Source organism: Podarcis melisellensis (assembly GCF_964234715.1).
Source record: "Podarcis melisellensis genome assembly, chromosome: 14".
NCBI lineage: Eukaryota > Metazoa > Chordata > Lepidosauria > Squamata > Lacertidae > Podarcis > Podarcis melisellensis.
The window spans coordinates 47,470,001-47,481,322 of record NC_138546.1 but is presented as its reverse complement, the minus strand read 5'-3'; the positions used below and the strand labels follow the sequence as shown (position 1 = coordinate 47,481,322).

Below are 11,322 nucleotides of genomic sequence, written 5' to 3'. Positions count from 1 at the left end.
CCAGAGGGAGCCAGTTGCACCCTCTCAGATTTGTGCCCAGTTCAGTCACCCCTTTCGGTGACCCCCACGTTACGCCACTGATGGGGAACACCAAGGAGGAAAGACAGCCCTCGTGCCACAACTGTTAATTATTTCATCCTGAATTGCATAGTTCAGTTCCAGACATAATCCTCTGTTACACCCCTTGCTTTGCTGTTTGTATCACTTACCACTTTACAGTGCCAAATATTCCCTAAAATTGCCTTCCCCAACCTGGTGCCCTCCAGACATTTCGTACTACAAGTGCCCTCAGCCACAGCCGGCCTTAACATCCTCTTAATATGCTTAACTTAAACATTCTCTTAATTTGCTGAGTCCCTTCCAGCTGCCAAATTGTTCCTCTAAAACCCCCACCAGAGCAAGCCGGGTGTCCTTTCTAGCTAGTAGCCACCAGTCATCAAAAGCCAATGAAAAAGTGTATAGGTGCAGAGCTTGGGGTTGTTTATGCATTCATTTGATGCCACCAAAACATCTTTCTCGTAAAGCAAGAACTGTGTTTCTTGCCTGCCCAAACAATGGACATTTTTCTAACATACCTCTTGAAAAGAGCAAGTGTTTTTTTAAGTCCTTACTTAGAGGCATATGAAAGAATGCAAAATGTATTTTATTCAGCACCAGGTGGGGACCAATTAGAAGAGTTCCTCTTCCTCACACACCAAAGTCAAGTTTTAAAGGTAACAAAATTGGTTTCATTTAAGGCCTAGCTTGCAAATTTGAGTCCCTGGATCACTTTCCCCAGAGATGGAGACTGCATACATTTCAAGCTCTCTTCCTCTCCTGGCCTTTCCCCAGTGGCACCCCCCTTCGCCCACTGACGCCACTGTCTGAGTTGTGAGAATCTGTGATTGCCAGAAGGGCTGCACTTAATCAGGCCCTCCATCTGCTCCCAGGCTAGTGTGCCAATTAGAGGCGGACCTGCACGTCCAAAATGAAAGGTGCACATTCGTGATTAGCGGAAAGAGCATGGCTGGAAGGTGGATTCTACCCTGCCCAAAGCACCACTTAAAATATATTGAAGTTGGGTGAAAATACAAAAGAACTAGCTGGGGAAGCCCAGCGCTCTCCTCTTCACCTCTCAGATGGCAACAGATGGTGCCCTAAGGGAGACCAGTACTCTCAGTTTGTTGCCACGAACGTTAACATTTGCTAAAGGAGAACTAAAAAGGGAGGGAGAAAATTGGCTGCTTACCTCTAAACTCTGTTCTGAAGTCATCTGAAGAGCTTGGGGAGAGGCTGGTGGCTGTGCCTTTTTGCAGGGGGGGGGCACTGAATATGCCCTGGGGAAATTTGCCTCTTCAATAAGTGGAATTTGGGGGTAATTAAATGCCCCCCTCAGCCACCCAGCATTGTCAGGTTACAGCTGCTGCCCATCCGCAGGGCCCACCTGGAGGCATTCTGTCCAGGACCCCCTCAAATCTGGGGCTGGCTGTGGGTGGAGAAAGTTCTCCTGCATCATTAACTGGTTGACAACAAGTGACGCCATTCTTAAAGTGTTAAGTTGTGGGTAAACATATCAGACGACACAGCGATTCTTCAAACAGTTCTTGTTTATTCACAGGCCAGAACAGAACTGAACTGAAGGGTTCAGCCAGCCTGCTTATATAGAGCTCCACTAGAACGCAACAGTAACCATTTTCTGTAACTATCCAATCACTGAACGTCACTTTCAATCCCTTATTTGCATATGTGGACCTGAGTGAAAACTATCTACAGTATCCCCCTGCTGGCCCAGGGTGAGAACTTCAGTACATAACATAATCTGCACTGGCTGCCTATCTACTACTGAGCTAGGTTCAAGGTCAGGGGCGGCCCATCCCATTTCACCACCTGAGGCAAAACGGAAATGTGCTGCCTCCTGCTCCCCTGCTTGCCCCATCACTTCTGCCGCTGGCTGAATGCCCCTCGCTCTTGCTGAACTTGGCAGGAGAAGGGGGCATTCTGTAAGGCCTTGCCACTTGTCTTTTCTACCCCAGCGGTGGGGAAGATGAGCAGTGACATCATGTGCTGGAACGCCTCCCTCTTGCTGAAACTTGGTGAGAGGCGGGCGTTCCACCAGTGATGGATGTGGTGGGAAGGGCAAGGCAACACCTCTTGCGTTTCCACTGCTGGAGTCGGCTGCTTTGCATTTATTTACAAAGCCCAGAACAACTTAGGTCCAGGGTGCCTCACGAACCACCCAAACCCTCATATCCCAGCTCAGTCTCCAATATCATCTGCAGGAGCATCATTGGCTGTTGTCCGTGGTAGCAAGGCTCATTTGACAACAACAGGGAGCCAAGCCTTTAGTGTCCTTGGGCAAGTCCTGGGGAACTCTGCCAACAGAGATGCAGCAGGCGCCTTCTGTGGCAACGTTTAAACACCTGCTGAAGTAGGATCACCATATATCAAAAAGTGAAAATCAAGACACAAAAATTGCCATACATCCGCATTTTCCCAGACATTTAAGCAATTTCCACCTGGACCGAATCCCAATGACCGAATCTTGGCTATGTCTGGGAAATTCCAGACGTATCGCAACCCTGTGCTGAAAACATTTCTGTTCCATCAGGCTTATACACACAATTCAGAATTACAGTGGTACCTCGGGTTAAGAACTTAATTCATTCTGGAAGTCCGTTCTTAACCTGAAACTGTTCTTAACCTGAGGTACCACTTTAGCTAACGGGGCCTCCCGCTGCCGCTGCCGCTGCACGATTTCTGTTCTCACCCTGAAGCAAAGTTCTTAATCCGAGGTACTATTTCTGGGTTAGCGGAGTCTGTAACCTGAAGCGTCTGTAACCTCCGGATACCACTGTACATCTTACAATATTACCTTATTTCCTATTTTAACTTTTTAATATAGTTTTTATTGTAGGGTTTTATGTGCAATTGTTGTAAACTGTTCTTTTTTCAATGAATGGGGTATATACTGTAGATATTTTTATAAATTAAATATTAAAAAGTGGGGGAAAGGAACTGCTCAGGCTGTCTGCCCTGCTGAGCCCCAACTTGTCAGATCTGGGATTCTTCAGGTTTGTGTGTTTTTTCTTCTCTGTTCCAGGAAGAGGACTGAAGTGAAACCTGCAACGTCAGGGACCGTTTTCTTTTGAATCTGCCTTGCTTGTTCACCTCTCTTTCTTCAAACAGGAAAAGATCTGAGAGGCCTACGAGAGACAAGGGCCCTTGCTCCACTCGCTCCAGGTGGAAAGGCAGGGCTCCCTTTTTTCTGATAACAGGGGTTCTGTTTCAGGAAGAGATTAATAACAGTTTGTACAGCAAGTACAAGCTAGGCAGGGCTGGCTGCAAAAGTGACGTCTTTGCAGATGAGGTGTTTGAAAGTGGCTTTCAAAGAAGATAAATAAAGAGGCAGGAAGGAGCTTGAAAAGCGATCCGTGTTTGAGGGCTGTTTTGATGGTGCCACTTCAGAGGCAAAACATTTAGGAGAGCAAACCCCAAATCTCAGCCCAGAGAGGAGGAAGGACAAAAGGCATCTGAGGACAAAGCCCTGAAACAAAAGCCCAAGTCTGAAAAGCAAATTTGAAATGAAGCTGGAATTTGTAAAATGTGCAAAGCGGCTGGAGAATCTGGAGCCAAGCAATGAAAAGGGGCTTCTACAAAAATCCAGGAGGGAGCACATCATGTCTGGTGGTGGTTTTATGGTTCAATGCATCAGTGAATGCTTAGATGTGGGGGGGGGGGGACATGGCTTGCTACAGCATACATAATTTGTGACAAAAAAAGCACTGCGCACAGACAGCAAATATTCTGTGACACAAAAAATGGACCCATCCTCACTACACATTTAAAGCAGTATCACAGCACTTCAGAAACTCACAGCTTTCCTCACAGAATGTTTGGAACTGTAATTTGTTAAGGGTTAGGGTTGTGGCAGAATTATAGTTCTGCAAAGTCTCCAGAGAACTCTCAGCACTCTTACCAAATTACACCTCCCAGGATTCTTTGGGGGGTGCCAACCATTATGTCAAATTTAAACATTGCCCAGCAATTAATTGCCGATCAGAAGGTCGACAGTTCGAATCCTCACGATGGGGTGAGCTCCCGTTGCTCGGTCCCTGCTCCTGCTAACCTAGCAGTTCGAAAGCACCTCAAAGTGCAAGTAGATAAATAGGTAGCGCTGCGGCGGGAAGGTAAATGGTGTTTCCATGCGCTGCTCTGGTTCGCCAGAAGTGCTTAGTCATGCTGGCCACATGACCCGGAAGCTGTACGCTAGCTCCCTTGGCCAGTATAGCGAGATGAGCTATATCAGCCACAACTGAACCTAATGGTCAGGGGTCCCTTTACCTTTACAGCAATTAATTGACAAAGTCTAAAATACTTCCCCCTCACCCTAGAGTCTCAGGACTGCCAAAAAGAAAAAACCTATGTGTCAAAAAACTACATGGCAAAATATCTGAGTCTTCATAGTTTAACATTTTCAAGCTTCTGCCTCCTTTTCCCCCCGTAACTCTCTCTCTCCCTCCCTCCCTCTCTATGTGTGTGTCTCTGTGTGTGTTTGTGTGCAAGCTCTATTACAATTTTATTATGGTGGCTACCTACTATTTAGATAAAAGGTTCTATACACTTGAGACTTGGGGAATGTGAAGTTCCTCTCTACATGCTGAATGCAGATTTAGCATCAGCTCTTCCCTTGCAAGTTTTCCTAATTTGGGGAAGAAACAGGCAGAAATTTCATAGCACATTTGCCTTTGACATGAAGCCTGTTTTAGGCCTAATGGGATCTTAAGGGCTTCTTACGATGAATTATATTTTCACTTGAAAACTTGGTGTGTGGCTCTGCCGAAACAATCTTTCTTGGATATAGTGCCAGAATTAGGGTGCTATGGACGGTTCCCTTGCACAGGACACCAAGCCAAAGGGGTGAAAAATTGTGAAGATTCATAACTGAGAAGATCCATTTGGGGGCACTGAATTTTGGTCTCACATGGGATGCCATGTTACGAAATATGATCAAAGTCTGCCCCTGGTGGGATATTGTTGTTATATAAATGGGCCAAATGTGGACATTTCTGGCACTGAGGCAAAGACCTAAATCAGGTGAGCAACTTGTGGCCCTTCTGATGTTGTTGGACTACATCTCCCATCAGCCTCAGCATACTGATGACACTTCACTCCAATCCCTGCATGGGGATTCCTGGGTTCTCTCTCTCCCAAAGCTTCTCCTTCCTGGGTCCTCTTCCCATGTCTCAGCCTGCCATACAAAGCTATTCCTGTTTTTAGGACCTCTTTAATCTCATCCAAGCAGACGGCTTCCCTTCTCTCACAGGAAAAGAACAGCAAACACCGTTGGTGTTTAATTGCCTGAACAGGTGGAATGTTGATGCCCATTCTTTGCCATTGCACTAGCTCAGCTGCTCCACATCAGTAGGTTCATTGCCACCAGCACCATACAATATAGATAAGCTGGCATAAAGTAAAAGGTTACTGCCTTGGCTGTTCTTGCAGATCAAAGGTATGCAAATGTGGTCTAAGGTGCCTTTAATGTTTTTGGCATGCACATCAGTCAGTCATCTGCATGGCGAGCTCACTTGAAAAAGAGCTCCCTGCTTCAGGCTGGCCTCCCAGGGTGGCAAATCATAGCCGTCTGAAGCCTTCACGTGGCTTTTTGCTACAGCTTCATTATGTCTGACGAAAGAAAAAGCTGTGTTATATCTCTGAGCGTGTGGCGTGCCTTCAGTGAGAAAGGACTTTTTTGCCTGGGCCCAGGTGTTCCTGCAACCTGCTCTGTAGGGCGCATGGACTTTTTTAGTGTACATATATCATCAGTGCAGTGGAGGAACCCTGGGGTGGGAATTTACCTTTGGGGGTGAAGTCCAGGAGTCAGGTCTGGGGAAAGAATGTATTTTAGTCACGTCGAATTCATCCTATGATGGTGAACCAATTCTCTGCTTAATTATAGTCCCACCTGTAAATATTAAAGCATCAGGCCTGCTTTGTTTCACAAAAGTACTGTATACTATTTTGGATGGTAAGTTACAGAAATAGCATGCCTGCCTATTTGAAAAACTAAAAAGCAGCAGATTTCGGCACATGGCTTTTGGCTGTCTCCAGTGCACCCTCTTCTCACTGCCTGGACTCAGAAGTGCTGTCTCTCTTCCCATGTTCACTAGACTGGAGGTCTTCCTGATCAGTTCCCTTGTGCAGCCTGCTTTCCTTTAGAAGGCAGCTTTCAAACAACTTGGGGCCCCAACACAACCACATTAAAAACATTACATGTGATCTGGTGGCACACAGGGATGTTGGGGTATATTTTCAGAGATGCTTCAAACACAGAAGTTCTCCATCAGTGGAACTTTTTTTTTTAAGCATTCCTCATGAAAACTCATCAGCATTTCAACCAACAGAGATGCTTCCATGAAATTTAACCAAACATGTACAGTTTTGCAAAGCAATTTTTCCTGTTGTAATGCAGTTTTTGATGTCATGTTCGGTAATATGCACATTTTATGCACAACTTTCCCCTGGGTTTGCATTTATGTACACATTACTTGGTTGGAGAACTGCATTGCAAAATTCAGGGAAGTGAGAATTTAATAGGATGCCTGTCTTTCAGCTGCCATATTGTTTCAAGAAGTGCAAACCAGGTAGATTTGTGTTAAAATGCAGAAGAGCATTTTCTTAGAAGAGCATTTTCCTGCCTTGCAGGCTGATGTGGGTGGCGCTGTGGGTTAAACCACAGAGCCTAGGACTTGCCGGTCAGAAGGTCAGCGGTTCGTATCTCCGCAATGGGGTGAGCTCCCGTTGCTCAGTCCCAGCTCCTGCCAACCTAGCAGTTCGAAAGCATGTCCAAGTGCAAGTAGATAAATAGGTACTACTCTGGCAGGAAGGTAAACAGCGTTTCCGTGTGCTGCTCTGGTTCGCCAGAAGCAGCTTAGTCATGCTGGCCACATGACCTGGAAGCTGTACGCCGGCTCCCTTGGCCAGTAAAGCGAGATGAGTGCCGCAACCCCAGAGTCATCCACAACTGGACCTAATGGTCAGGGGTCCCTTTACCTTTACCTTTAGTCTGATGCTGGGCTCTACATAGGCAGCTGGAGAGAAGCAACACAACTGCTCAAGTGTGGCCTATGTGATTCAATTCTGAAAATGTTGCAGAACTCGTGGCTAGTTAGGGTGGGATTCTGGGCTCCCCAGAAAAAAATAAGAAAATAAGTTTTCCGTAGGAAAGTAAAGAATGAAGTTATCACTGAAGAAGTTGCCTATGTTTGCAACAAAGAACCATAGAAGTTGTGGGACATGAAATATCTACTGATAGGCTGTGTTGTATCTTCTGGAGAGTTTAACATGGAGTTTAAATCTTCAGGTGAGCACTGTCTCTTTGCCCCATCAACATCAATGGCCCAGTTGGTGGTGACACAGGAGAGAGCATTTTCTGTGGGGCTGCTCCCAGGTTTGGAATTCCCCCTGCAAAGGTTAGACTGGCTCCCTCTTTGCTATTCTTCTGATGGCAGACAGGCCTTTGAAAAATACGGCAGATGCTGGCCATGTGCTAGAATGTATAGGTAGGCAAACAAAGGCCCGGGGGCCGCATCTGGCCCAATCGCCTTCTCAATCCGGCCCGCGGACGGTCTGGAAATCAGCGTGTTTTTACATGTGTAGAATGTGTCCTTTTATTAAAAATGCATCTCTGGGTTATTTGTGGGGCACAGGAATTCATTCACCCCCCCAATATAGTCGACCCCCCCACAAGGTATCAGGGACAGTGGACTGGCCCCCTGCTGAAAAAGTTTGCTGACCCCTGCTATAACGCAATGCTGATTTTAAATGTGTTTCAATATATTTTAACTATTGTTTTTAAGAACAGTTTAAAAATGCTGTATTACAGTGCATTTAAAAAGATGTTTTCATATGCCATAAGCTGCATTGAACCTAGTCTGGAATACTAAATATAAATACATTTTTTTATTTAAAAAAAGTAATTTTTTTATTACTGCTGATTTATTTTTATAGCATTATTCTATGCATCCAGTCCAACAGCTGGAATAATATGTCAGCTCCAGGAGAAAAGACTGCATTGCAGGGGGTGGGATTAGATGACCCTCAGGGTCCCTTTCAACTCTACAGTTCCTGTCCGCTCTTAGAAATTCCCAATACCGAAATCCTGCTGAGGCAACTGAGAGCAGAGATCTATGTTCCTCCCAGTCTCCACTGTGGCTTTGCAAATGGGATTCCAAGGTCTTGGCTCACATCAAAGGTGTTTGGGAAGGGAAAAGGAAGCTCAGGCCTGCCCTGGCCACAGTTGCAGTGCTTTCTCATGAGCCACCTAAGCTGCTTTCTCTAGTATGTGGTACAACCTTTTCAAGTGGGGAGGAAGGGCAGACAATGGTGTGTGCATAAAATGAAATGCAATGATGAAAGAGAGAGGGAGAAAGAGAGAGGAGAGACTGTATGACAGTAAGATGCAAATATAAGCAGTACTTTATTCTTAATATCATCCTTTCCACACACCTCAACAATTAAAAGAGATGCCTCTTGATTCAGAGCAGATCACCGTAGCTTATAATTATATTTAATTCTTTGCTCCTCCAGCCCCAAAGAAAAGGAATCACGTGAAGGGTGTACTGCAAGGAGCGGGGGGCAATATTCTGGTGAGTCTCTACCAGAGTAAGAATAGTGTCAGACTGGTTATCTAACCGGACTTCAACATGGTACATTAGCAGAGGGTTGGGAAGTTCAGACCACAGACTCAAGATTAGGACTGAACCAAATCAATCCATTTAAAGATGCACAATGCTTCATGCGAGGCATATGATTATCTTCATATCGAAGATAATGACATTCTGCACTTGGAAGGCAAACATAGCAAGAAAAAGAAATGTAAGATAGCAGTATATTACGAAGATTAAGAATGGAATAAGAACAGCATTATAATTACATCGACAGAGCAATCAATTCAAGTAATTTGAACAAGAATCTTGGGCTTGTAGCTTCCTGCTCTAACTTTGGCCTCCTGCCTTTTTGGTTATTATATTTGTTTCTTACTAGGGGCTGTTGCCCCTGCTTGCTGCACTCAAGAACTACTTGCTAAGATAATCTTGGATAATGTTGGCCTTGAGAAAAAACTGGAGATATTCTCAGGCATAAAATGCAAGGGAAGGCAGATGTTGAGAAGTGGGAGGTTGCCGATCTCTCAGAAAAGCCCAGTGCTCACGGTCCTGGGAGACATCTGCTGTGACAAAAGGGCTGCTGTCCCAGGCAGAGAGATTTAGTCAGGACTCTGAGAGGAGCAGAGTGTCTCTTTTGGGGAGAAAAAACATGGGAAGGGAGGTGGTTAATCTTCTGTATGGCGGAGGCCAATAAGCTCTTCAATAAATTTCTGTGATTTGCACCCTGTAGTTCTACATGCTGGAATAAATGGTAACAGATATCTCAGAAAGCAGACCTGGATGTTACCTGGCAGCTTGGGAGAAAGGAATGAGGAAGAGGTACTGTTATGTATTGAAGTTCTCACCCTGGCCACCAGGAGTATTGGGTATGTAGTTTTCACTCAGGTCCACGTCAGTTATTTTAGGCAGGAAACCCTGGGTTGTTGTTGCTACAATGTTGACAGCCAGCTGCCTATAAAAGCAGGCCGGCTGAGCTGGTTGCTGTTCAGTTTTCTGTTCCAGCTTACAAAATAAAGAGCTGCCTGGAGAAATTGCTGTGTCGTCTGCCATGTCTACCCACTATTCAACAGGTACAGTGGTACCTCGGGTTACATACGCTTCAGGTTACAGACGCTTCAGGTTACAGACTCCGCTAACCCAGAAATATTACCTCGGGTTAAGAACTTTACTTCAGGATGAGAACAGAAATTGTGCTCCAGCGGCGCAGCGGCAGCAGAAAGCCCCATTAGCTAAAGTGGTGCTTCAGGTTAAGAACAGTTTCAGGTTAAGAACAGACCTCCAGAACGAATTAAGTTCTTAACCCGAGGTACCACTGTACAAGCTGCTTCGTACAGGGGCATCAAACGTTGTTGTTTTCCTTTCCCCACTCAGCCTTGGAAACAGCTTTAGGTACCAGATCAACCTGCCCATCATGTGGGTGTAGCCAGGATTTTTGTTGGGGGGGGGCAGAACCTCAGATTTGTGTTGATTTGTATTGATGTAAATTGATTTAGGGGAGAAGTTGCCCCCCTTGGCTATGCCCATGGCCGATAAGACTTGGCCAAGCAGTTGCCTCAGGGCAGCAAGATCAGGAAAGCTGGGAGGGGCAGGAGATCTGGGCCCATGAGGAATGTGCAACTCACCCTCCCTTCACCTCCCATTTTTCTTGGTGTTGTCATAGGCAACAGGGGTGGAGTCCCTGGCAGAGATTGCATTTTCTATTTTGCCTCAAGCAACCCGGCAGCATGGGCTGGCCCTGTTGGGTACTATGCACAGGTCATACAATACATCCATTTCGTTGCTTATTTTGAAGATTTATACCCAGGGCTGAGTTCTGGCACCCTTTTTAGACGCATTATGGCCTATTTTTAAAACAGCTCACCAACTTTGGTTGGTTGCTTCCCCCCCCCCCAAAAAAAAAGTACTGTATTTTTCGCTCTATAAGACGCACCTAGTTTTAGAGGAGAACAAGAAAAAAATATTCTCTCCCTCTCTGCGCTGCGCCTCTCCAGCGAAGTGAAGTCAGAACAGCAAGAGGGATCACTGAGCAGCGACGCAGTGATCCCTCTTGCTGTTCTGGCTTCTGGGATAGCTGCGCAGCCTGCATTCACTCCATAAGACGGACACACATTTCCCCTTACTTTTTAGGAGGGGAAAAGTGAGTCTTATAGAGCAAAAAATACGGTACTTAATTCGTTCTGGAGGTCTGTTCTTAACCTGAAACTGTTCTTAACCTGAAGCACCACTTTAGCTAATGGGGCCTCCTGCCGCCGCCACATGATTTCTGTTCTCATCCTGAAGCAAAGTTCTTAACCTGAGGTACTATTTCTGGGTTAGCGGAGTCTGTAACCTGAAGCGTATGTAACCCGAGGTACCACTGTATCTCCTTTTTTTATAGAAAAAAAGCCCTGATTATACCTCACCTTTCAATCAGCACAATCAATTTCAAACCAAATACAAATTGTAATGAAATTGTTTTTACAAAGAAAGCTGATCTCTCTCTCTCTTCCTCTCGGTCAGCAGCCCTTAATTCTCTGACAGGTGAATGGTGCCAGCTCTGGCTTCCCTTTGGTTCTGCAACCCCAGATCACAGAGGAGAGGCTTCTGATTTGTAGGGCTATTGCCCTAAGCATGGTTCCCGGTTGCAGTTCCCCCAGGAAGCAAGAAACAGTTGCCCTGTTGCAGCTTGATCCACGCTGCT

At 45.7% G+C, this 11,322-nt stretch overlaps 1 protein-coding gene across 1 annotated transcript in view; it reads right to left on the bottom strand.

Moving 5' to 3' along the window:
- Positions 1 to 2,899: 2,899 nt before the first annotated feature.
- The window catches only part of LOC309356318 (tetratricopeptide repeat protein 24-like), a 33,019-nt gene continuing 24,596 nt past the window's right edge, over positions 2,900 to 11,322 (bottom strand). The window contains exon 8 of the mRNA XM_081887743.1: positions 2,900 to 3,259. The gene's annotated coding sequence lies outside the window, so the exon portion shown is untranslated. The remainder of the gene's footprint in view (positions 3,260 to 11,322) is intronic.